Raw genomic sequence first — 10,711 nt, 5'->3', positions numbered from 1 at the left:
GTAAAGGGACGGCTGCCCGTTAATTGAATTTTGCCGGCACGAGTGAGAAACAGCTTCCCATAAACACAGCTCAGTCTCAGAAGATTTACAATGACCCAACAAATGGAGGATTTGGGAGAAATCCGAGTGTGAAAACTGTGGATGGTTCTGTCAGCGAGCCGTGTAGAGTTTAAAGCAGCAGTGTTGGATCCAGGTGAAGGTGATGGCTCCCTCTCTGCTGCTCTCACTGAACCTGAGCAGGAAGCACAGCCTTCTCCCTCTCCTCTCCTACTGATGAAGCCCATGATGGAGCTGCGACACAGGGCAGAGGTTTATGGTCAAATCTCACACTCACCACTGTGTCTGCTGCAGGAGAACCAGAGTGGCACTCACCCGTTGTTCCAGATGGAGAGGAGGTGTCGTTTAATCCTTCAATCCTCAGCCTGTCTTCCACACTTACTAACCATCATTATCACTTTCTTCTTGTTCTTTCAGGCCAAAGAGCTGCAGACTCTTCACAACCTCCGCAAACTCTTCGTTCTGGACCTCACCACACGGGTTAAGAAGGTACATCACCTTCCTCTGCTTGCTTGGTTCTGTTAAGCATCATCTCTCTGAAAATGCCAGTTTAACACTGAACCTGTGCTCTGACTATTGTTGTTAGAGTGCAGAGATGGACTGTGAGGAAGGGCTTGGCAACATCCGCCCAGAAACAGAAGATCTCATTCCTGGAGAATAACTTGGAGCAGCTCACAAAAGTCCACAAGCAGGTAAAGTACCTAACATATACTATATACAGCATATGTAACATTAATACAAAATAAGCTGACGTTCTGTGAAGGAGACTAGTATTTTTCTTTTTTCTCAGCCAGTGATGGAAGAAGTCAAAATAGCAATACAGTAAAATAAAAATACACCTACTTCAATGAAAGCATTCTCTGCATAATTTACTATAAGCATCAAAAGTTTCAATGGAAATACTCAGGTAGGTACCTCAAAATTGTTCTTAAGTACAATTTGTTAAATTGTTCTTATTTTTACCCTCTCAAAGTCACCTTATCTGAGAAGCCATGTCTGGGCATTAACATCCTGACAAGTTTTATTCCCAGCTTCACCAAACTTTGTAAGATTGCTGTGTTGTCTCTCTGCCCTGTGTGCCTGTCACTTGCAGTGTGGCTGCTTTCTTTGCAGGTACTGGAGGTGAGCATGGTCATGAGCACCTGAGCTCATCAGCGCCCCTCTGGTGGACACAGACCCTGTATGTCAGTGTTCCTTCTGAAACCCTCTCAGAGCTGAGTTCAGACTCTCCCTCTTCTCCCTGAGACACACCCACTGGCTTTGGTTTGTGTTTCTCCCTCAGCAGTAGCTTGACTCAGTGGCTTGAAGAGTTTCTGTGATTTCAAACCCCGCCCCCTGAACTCTGCACTGCCCAACTTGGTACAACCCAAGTCTCCTCTCCCTCCTCTCCCTCCTCCACCTCATCCAGCAATCCAGTTGGAAAAACTAAGGATTGATATTGTGCAGGTACAAAGAGATGGTCAGGCAGTACAAACCTTTAACGGTTATTATATCTGCAAAATGACTGAATATCAGCTGCTGGTAATTAAAGAGTGGCTGTGGATCTAATTCTTTTGTTGAGGCAACTAGTCCAGATTTATAAAACAGAATTTCATTGCTGATTTGAACCAAAATACAGTACATGAATCTGGCTTGAAGCCTAAACCCCACCAGTAAGACTGGAGTCTGAGAAATGACGCTCCAAAATACAGACTGAGAACCTCTTGACCTTTGTGACCCAGGGGCTTGATGAGGAGCAGCCCTTTAAACAGGCTGTTGGTTCAGATCCAAACATCTGACGTCCACAGATGTTTCAGTCCAAGAGAGTGGTTGCTGCACTGTCTCAGATTTAGTTTGTTCTTTGTCTATACGGTGTTTGATTCCCTGAAATAAGGCTTTTAAAAGCTTTGCAGATACTGCAGGTGAGCATGGCAGAGGGCCATCAGCACCTGAGCTCATCAGCGCCCCCTGGTGGACACAGACCCTGTATGTCAGCTCCTTCTGAAACCCTCTCAGAGCTGAGTTCAGACTCTCCCTCTTCTCCCTGAGACACACCCACTGGCTTTGCTTTGTGTTTCTCCCTCAGCAGTAGCTTGACTCAGTGGCTTGAAGAGTTTCTGTGACTTCAAACCCCGCCCCCTGAACTCTGCACTGCCCAACTTGGTACAACCCAAGTCCCCTCTCCCTCCTCTCCCTCCTCTCCCTCCTCCACCTCACCAAGCAATTGAGTTGGAAAAACTAAGGATTGATATCATGCAGGTACAAAGAGATGGTCAGGCAGTACAAACCTTTAATGGTTCAGTCATGTTGAGAACATGTTTGTCTTCCATCTTATCAGTTTTGGTGAAACTTTAGTTCAAATCTAATGCTGTGATATGTTTTTAGCTCTTGATATTTTTTATTTTTACCCTCTCAAAGTCACCTTATCTGAGAAGCCATGTCTGGGCATTAACATCCTGACAAGTTTTATTCCTAGCTTCACCAAACTTTGTAAGATTGCTGTGTTGTCTCTCTGCCCTGTGTGCCTGTCACTTGCAGTGTGGCTGCTTTCTTTGCAGATACTGCAGGTGAGCATGGTCATGAGCACCTGAGCTAATCAGCGCCCTCTGGTGGACACAGACCCTGTATGTCAGTGCTCCTTCTGAAACCCTCTCAGAGCTGAGTTCAGACTCTCCCTCTTCTCCCTGAGACACACCCACTGGCTTTGCTTTGTGTTTCTCCCTCAGCAGTAGCTTGACTCAGTGGCTTGAAGAGTTTCTGTGACTTCAAACCCCGCCCCCTGAACTCTGCACTGCCCAACTTGGTACAACCCAAGTCTCCTCTCCCTCCTCTCCCTCCTCTCCCTCCTCCACCTCATCCAGCAATCCAGTTGGAAAAACTAAGGATTGATATCGTGCAGGTACAAAGAGATGGTCAGGCAGTACAAACCTTTAACGGTTATTATATCTGCAAAATGACTGAATATCAGCTGCTGGTAATTAAAGAGTGGCTGTGGATCTAATTCTTTTGTTGAGACAACTAGTCCAGATTTATAAAACAGAATTTCATTGCTGATTTGAACCAAAATACAGTACATGAATCTGGCTTGAAGCCTAAACCCCACCAGTAAGACTGGAGTCTGAGAAATGATGCTCCAAAATACAGACTGAGAACCTCTTGACCTTTGTGACCCAGGGGCTTGATGAGGAGCAGCCTTTAAACAGGCTGTTGGTTCAGATCCAAACATCTGACGTCCACAGATGTTTCAGTCCAAGAGAGTGGTTGCTGCACTGTCTCAGATTTAGTTTGTTCTTTGTCTATACGGTGTTTGATTCCCTGAAATAAGGCTTTTAAAAGCTTTGCAGATACTGCAGGTGAGCATGGCAGAGGGCCATCAGCACCTGAGCTCATCAGCACCCTCTGGTGGACACAGACCCTGTATGTCAGTGCTCCTTCTGAAACCCTCTCAGAGCTGAGTTCAGACTCTCCCTCTTCTCCCTGAGACACACCCACTGGCTTTGCTTTGTGTTTCTCCCTCAGCAGTAGCTTGACTCAGTGGCTTGAAGAGTTTCTGTGACTTCAAACCCCGCCCCCTGAACTCTGCACTGCCCAACTTGGTACAACCCAAGTCCCCTCTCCCTCCTCTCCCTCCTCTCCCTCCTCCACCTCACCAAGCAATTGAGTTGGAAAAACTAAGGATTGATATCATGCAGGTACAAAGAGATGGTCAGGCAGTACAAACCTTTAATGGTTCAGTCATGTTGAGAACATGTTTGTCTTCCATCTTATCAGTTTTGGTGAAACTTTAGTTCAAATCTAATGCTGTGATATGTTTTTAGCTCTTGATATTTTTTTATTTTTACCCTCTCAAAGTCACCTTATCTGAGAAGCCATGTCTGGGCATTAACATCCTGACAAGTTTTATTCCTAGCTTCACCAACTTTGTAAGATCGCTGTGTTGTCTCTCTGCCCTGTGTGCCTGTCACTTGCAGTGTGGCTGCTTTCTTTGCAGATACTGCAGGTGAGCATGGTCATGAGCACCTGAGCTCATCAGCACCCTCTGGTGGACACAGACCCTGTATGTCAGTGCTCCTTCTGAAACCCTCTCAGAGCTGAGTTCAGACTCTCCCTCTTCTCCCTGAGACACACCCACTGGCTTTGGTTTGTGTTTCTCCCTCAGCAGTAGCTTGACTCAGTGGCTTGAAGAGTTTCTGTGACTTCAAACCCCGCCCCCTGAACTCTGCACTGCCCAACTTGGTACAACCCAAGTCTCCTCTCCCTCCTCTCCCTCCTCCACCTCATCCAGCAATCCAGTTGGAAAAACTAAGGATTGATATCGTGCAGGTACAAAGAGATGGTCAGGCAGTACAAACCTTTAACAGTTATTATATCTGCAAAATGACTGAATATCAGCTGCTGGTAATTAAAGAGTGGCTGTGGATCTAATTCTTTTGTTGAGGCAACTAGTCCAGATTTATAAAACAGAATTTCATTGCTGATTTGAACCAAAATACAGTACATGAATCTGGCTTGAAGCCTAAACCCCACCAGTAAGACTGGAGTCTGAGAAATGACGCTCCAAAATACAGACTGAGAACCTCTTGACCTTTGTGACCCAGGGGCTTGATGAGGAGCAGCCCTTTAAACAGGCTGTTGGTTCAGATCCAAACATCTGACGTCCACAGATGTTTCAGTCCAAGAGAGTGGTTGCTGCACTGTCTCAGATTTAGTTTGTTCTTTGTCTATACGGTGTTTGATTCCCTGAAATAAGGCTTTTAAAAGCTTTGCAGATACTGCAGGTGAGCATGGCAGAGGGCCATCAGCACCTGAGCTCATCAGCGCCCCCTGGTGGACACAGACCCTGTATGTCAGTGCTCCTTCTGAAACCCTCTCAGAGCTGAGTTCAGACTCTCCCTCTTCTCCCTGAGACACACCCACTGGCTTTGCTTTGTGTTTCTCCCTCAGCAGTAGCTTGACTCAGTGGCTTGAAGAGTTTCTGTGATTTCAAACCCCGCCCCCTGAACTCTGCACTGCCCAACTTGGTACAACCCAAGTCCCCTCTCCCTCCTCTCCCTCCTCTCCTCCTCCACCTCACCAAGCAATTGAGTTGGAAAAACTAAGGATTGATATCGTGCAGGTACAAAGAGATGGTCAGGCAGTACAAACCTTTAATGGTTCAGTCATGTTGAGAACATGTTTGTCTTCCATCTTATCAGTTTTGGTGAAACTTTAGTTCAAATCTAATGCTGTGATATGTTTTTAGCTCTTGATATTTTTTATTTTTACCCTCTCAAAGTCACCTTATCTGAGAAGCCATGTCTGGGCATTAACATCCTGACAAGTTTTATTCCTAGCTTCACCAAACTTTGTAAGATTGCTGTGTTGTCTCTCTGCCCTGTGTGCCTGTCACTTGCAGTGTGGCTGCTTTCTTTGCAGGTACTGGAGGTGAGCATGGTCATCAGCACCTGAGCTCATCAGCGCCCTCTGGTGGACACAGACCCTGTATGTCAGTGCTCCTTCTGAAACCCTCTCAGAGCTGAGTTCAGACTCTCCCTCTTCTCCCTGAGACACACCCACTGGCTTTGTGTTTCTGGATCAAACAACACCACACAAACACTTCTTCCCCCATGGCCTCAGCTACACTGCTGATTTTACTGATTACACGTCACTGTTAGTTTAAGTTTTCCTCATTGTTTTAAATAGAATCATTTGTTAATTGGTTTTGTTGTGTGCAACTGTGCAGCCTTGTTGTGAAGAGTAGAATTAGCGCCCTCTGGTGGACACAGGCCCTGTATGTCAGTGCTCCTTCTGAAACCCTCTCAGAGCTGAGTTCAGACTCTCCCTCTTCTCCCTGAGACAGTGATAATAGTACTAGGTCTTAATGTCCAAACATGGTTTCTCAGATAAGGTGTTTGTCAGGTTATAAAAACAGAATAATATCAAAGGCTGAAAACATGAAAACGTGGGCCGTGTACAGGCCTTGTTTTCTGGACCTGTTCATGTCAATGTCTGAACAAAATCAGAGATGGTGCTGCAGCAACCTTTTCTGATCTGATATGGAATGACCCCTCTGAAGTTCTTGGGTTTGAGTTGTGGCGGATTTTGATGAAGTCCAGGACCCTCTGTAAACTCCCAAAGGCTCCAGGAAATAAGTGTGAAGGGTCTGATGAGATAGCTGAACCTTTAGGTTCTGAGGATGTTGATTTGACTCAGTTGTGGGTCGTACAAGCAGAGATTTTTGAATCAAAGTCTGACAAAAGCCTCTGATCAACACGTCGCCTTATAGCTCACACCGACACTGAAGTTCAGAGTTATCGGTTCCTCTGGTTTTGAGGTCTTGGGTCAGAGGCTGCAGAGTTTTGATGCCCAGCACTCAAAGTAAACACTGAAAGGCTCAAAGAAATGTGTCTCAGCTGTCTGACAACATGGCGCAGACTGGTAGAACACTGACTCGTGTTCAAGAGTCGTGAGTTCAATTCTTGGTTGAGGCAGTGAGTTTTTGAAGGCTGGTGTGGCAGATCACAGAGTGAAATGCTTGAAAAAGGAGTTCAGGTGTCTCACCCTGTAGGTCAGTGGTTAAGGAGATGGACTGGGTCTCAAGAGTTGGTGAGTTCAATTCTTGCTTGCGTCAAAGAGTTTTTTGAAGACTGGTGTGCAAAAGAAAGGCTGAAATGCTTAAAGAAAGAGTCCTCCACTGTCTGACAAGATGGCGCAGACTGGTAGAACACTGACTCATGTTCAAGAGTCGTGAGTTCAATTCTTGGTTGAGGCAGTGAGTTTTTGAAGGCTGGTGTGCAGATCACAGAGTGAAATGCTTGAAAAAAGAAGCTCAGGTGTCTCACCCTGTAGGTCAGTGGTTAAGGAGATGGACTGGGAATCAGGAGTTGGTGAGTTCAATTCTTGGTTGAGACAAAGAGTTTTTCACTTTCAACTGCCAAAATGAAGAAGCCAAATGCGCCACGAGCATTAGTCACATCAGATCCTCAGTGGTGCAGTGGATTTGTCTGCAGGCAAGAGGTTGTGATTGGGAACCAAGAGGTTGCAGGTTCAAGTCTTGGTTGAGACAAAGAGTTTTTCACTTTCAACAGCCAAAATGAAGATGTCAAATACGCCCGGAGCTCTGTTCATATCAGATGCACGGTGGTGCAGTGGGTTCGTCAGCGGCCCGGATGGTCGACTGGTCTGGGAGAGGCCGGTTCGAATCCCCTTCACTGCCAGCGTCTGGGTTAGGGGGTAGCAGGAGAGGATAATTTAGTTCGGGGGGGGGAGGTAGCTGGGGGGGAGGGGCTAGATCAGGTGGGAGGGGGCTAGGTAGGAGGAGCTAGAGGGGGGTGGGACTAGGTAGGAGGAGTCAGAGGGGGTGGGGCAGGTAGGAGGAGCTAGAGGGGGGTGGGGCAGGTAGGAGGAGTCAGGGGGAGGGGCAGGTAGGAGGAGCTAGAGGGGGGTGGGGCAGGTAGGAGGAGTCAGGGGGAGGGGCAGGTAGGAGGAGCCAGAGGGGGGCGGGGCAGGTAGGAGGAGTCAGGGGGAGGGGCAGGTAGGAGGAGCCAGAGGGGGGGGGTGGGGCAGGAAGAAGGGAGGGAGTGACTTATTGGTTTTATAGAACATGCTTGTGCGTACAAGGTGCTTTTGAAACTTTTTAGCCAGCAAGAACTGGAGCACATGGAACAAACATTTGGTAACTCTTACTTAAAATATCCACACATTTATCACATTTTCTGCATTTTTATTGTTGTTAGTGCAGTTTTACACTGTTAACTATTAACTTTAGCATTAGCTTTAACATTAGCTTTAACTTTAGCTTTAGCTTTAACTTTAACATTAGCTTTAACTTTAACATTAACATTAGCTTTAACTTTAACATTAACATTAGCTTTAACTTTAGCATTAGCTTTAACATTAGCATTAGCTTTAACTTTAACATTAGCTTTAACTTTAACATTAACATTAGCTTTAACTTTAACATTAACATTAGCTTTAACTTTAGCATTAGCTTTAACATTAGCATTAGCTTTAACGTTAGCATTAACATTAGCATTACAATGCTACAGCAGAACTAGCAGCAACAAAAGGTGCAGAGATACACTTGTGAATGGATGCAACAAAGGTTAAATAACAAGGTCCAAACAAACAGCAGCGCAGACACGAGTGTATCTCCTCACCTCCCGTTTCTGGAAAACACAGAGAAGAAACAGATGTAGTTAGGTTAGGCTATGATTCTAGCAGGAGGAAATCTGCAAGGATTCTAGCATTAGTCAAAATCTGCAAAGTAAGCCAACAAAAGACTCACGTTTACACTTAAATTGAAAGATAACCAATTAATAACTGCACCGACAACAGTAAAAACGCAGAAAATGTGATAAATGCGTGGATATTTTAAGCGAGAGTTACCAAATGTTTGTACCACGTGCAGCAGTTCTCGCTGGCTCCGTCTGCGCGCGCCGGGTGTCAAAGAGGAAGTCGCTGTTTCCGGCGCGCCTTATATAGACGAGAGCGTGGGGGGGAGGGGGCAGTGCACTGGGGAGAGGAGGGGGGCGGCTGGACCTCACGCTGTGCAGGTCTCATGGGAATCGAATCCCGTTTCTGACACGTGTGTGATTCCCCCAAACAAAATGTCCCGTGAATAAATCACTATAAGATCGATGTTTTATTGTGTGAACTGCTGCGGACAACATATAAATCCACAGACGTTTGCAGAACAGTCAGTTTGTTTTATATTTGTGTTGCATTTAACACTTTTATCACGTATTTCTCTTGATTCAAACGACACTCGGAGGTTGTCGCTCAAATCTGACAAAGTGTCTGACTGGACTGTACCAAGTCAAGTAGAGAACAGAGGGGGGTTTCAGGTGATCTCCACCTTAGTTTGTGTTGAGCTGCCGAAGGCTCTGTGTTTCTTGTAATACTCTGACTGACTTCATCCCCACTTTAAAGTCTTTGACCGTTTCATGAACACACCACGCTTGCTCATGGTTTGAATTGTTGGGTCTCCTTATAAATATTATAATATAAAGAGCACGGTGTAAACCTGCTCTGTGTGTACAGCGCCTCGACATGACGTCTGTTATGATTTGACGCTGTATAAATAAATATTGACTTGACATCATCAGAGAAATCAGAAGAAAGCTGCAGCTGTTTTCAATTAAAAATGATTGCTATGAGTTTATGGGCCAACTTTTCTTTGAGCGTCTCCTGCTCCACAGCCTGAAAGTTAAAAAATAAAATAAAAGAAACCCCCACCCCTCTTCCCTCTTCCCCCTCCCGTGCAACCCCCACCCCGCACCCCCGCACCCCTAACCCTAACCCTAACCACAATCTCAGTTTATATAACGCCAGATCACAACAAAAGTTATGTGAGGGTTGGAATGATTAAATCAGATTCAGTTGTGATGGTCAGAATGTTTTATTTGAATGAAAACGTGCTGAGAAACGATCTTTATGATGAAATATTCCTGTTCCCTCTCTGTTGCTTCAACCCGCTCCATACAACACTCTGGTGTCACGGCGCTGACAGGTGTTTGTTCAACTTAGTCAAACTCTGCTTTTCGTTTGCGCCCCCTAGTGTTTCATCTTTACATTGCTATCAGTAAGGTTAGGTAGGATATGGGTTTAATTCATTTTATTGACCCTGAAAGCGAATATCTTTAGTAAAAATCCTTGAACAATAATGTGGCGCTATGATGGCTCTAACGGTGATCCTGCCGGAGTTTCCTGTGGTTTCAGGTGGATTAAGAATGATTTTACGCTCCCCGGCCGCTCTGACAAATGTTACACGTGTTTATTAGGGTATTTACGGTCAGAAATCCTGTTGTGTGTGTGGGAGGGGACTCGAGGAAATCCGAGCATGCGCTGTATTGGCTGTCATTTGGAACGGATCGATAGTCAATCTGACACGTTGTTGTTTTCATGATGAATTCATGATGAATAAAGTTTAAAAATGGGGGGTCCGCTGTCATCCGCCATGTTTGTTTAGTCTAAAGTCACCTCCACACAATAAGATGTTTTTGCAGACTCAAATACACAATGTCCAATTAATCAATGTGATTTTATGGCAAATTTAAGGAGGCACGCAGAATCACATTCTTTATTTTCACTGTTTTACAGCAGGGAGTATTATGGACTTAATAAAAACAGATGTATGTACAAAAATAAAATGACAGATCCCGTCTAAACCCGACTTCAGCTCCATTTGGACTGGATCTTTTTTAGAGGAGGTGGGCTAGTTTAACAATACCTGGCCCACCCACCCATACCTGCAGTAATCACAGCATATACATTTATTCACATATTTTTATTCTAAGTATGCAGAATTAGCTGCAATCATCTCCTGTCTGCAGTGAACCCATGGACGTACAGACAGCTGTCACTGGATCACTGTGATACTGAAGAAAAGTTAAAAACAAGTTCCAAAAGCAAGTTCTGTCTTTTTTCTGACTTCTTAGCAGAGTTATGGAGGTTACATTACAGAAGACCACAGTGAAGATTTAAGTCCCCACCTCCTCCCGTACAGTTAATCCCGTCCAAATGGGGCTTTAGTCTCTGCATTAAACAAAGACATGAAGAGTACACTGGTAACAAGAGGATGAGGAGCTCATCTTTAGTTCTGGTCAGGAAAGTCTGCGCTCATCTGAGAAGAAGAGAAAAGGACAGGTTGTTAGGTACAAAGACACAAAGTAAAGTGACTCCAGCTCTAATGTAA

The sequence above is a fragment of the Lates calcarifer genome, unplaced genomic scaffold, assembly GCF_001640805.2.
Source record: "Lates calcarifer isolate ASB-BC8 unplaced genomic scaffold, TLL_Latcal_v3 _unitig_44_quiver_2101, whole genome shotgun sequence".
NCBI lineage: Eukaryota > Metazoa > Chordata > Actinopteri > Centropomidae > Lates > Lates calcarifer.
The sequence above is the reverse complement of the archived record's forward strand: the minus strand, read 5'-3'. Positions refer to the sequence as shown.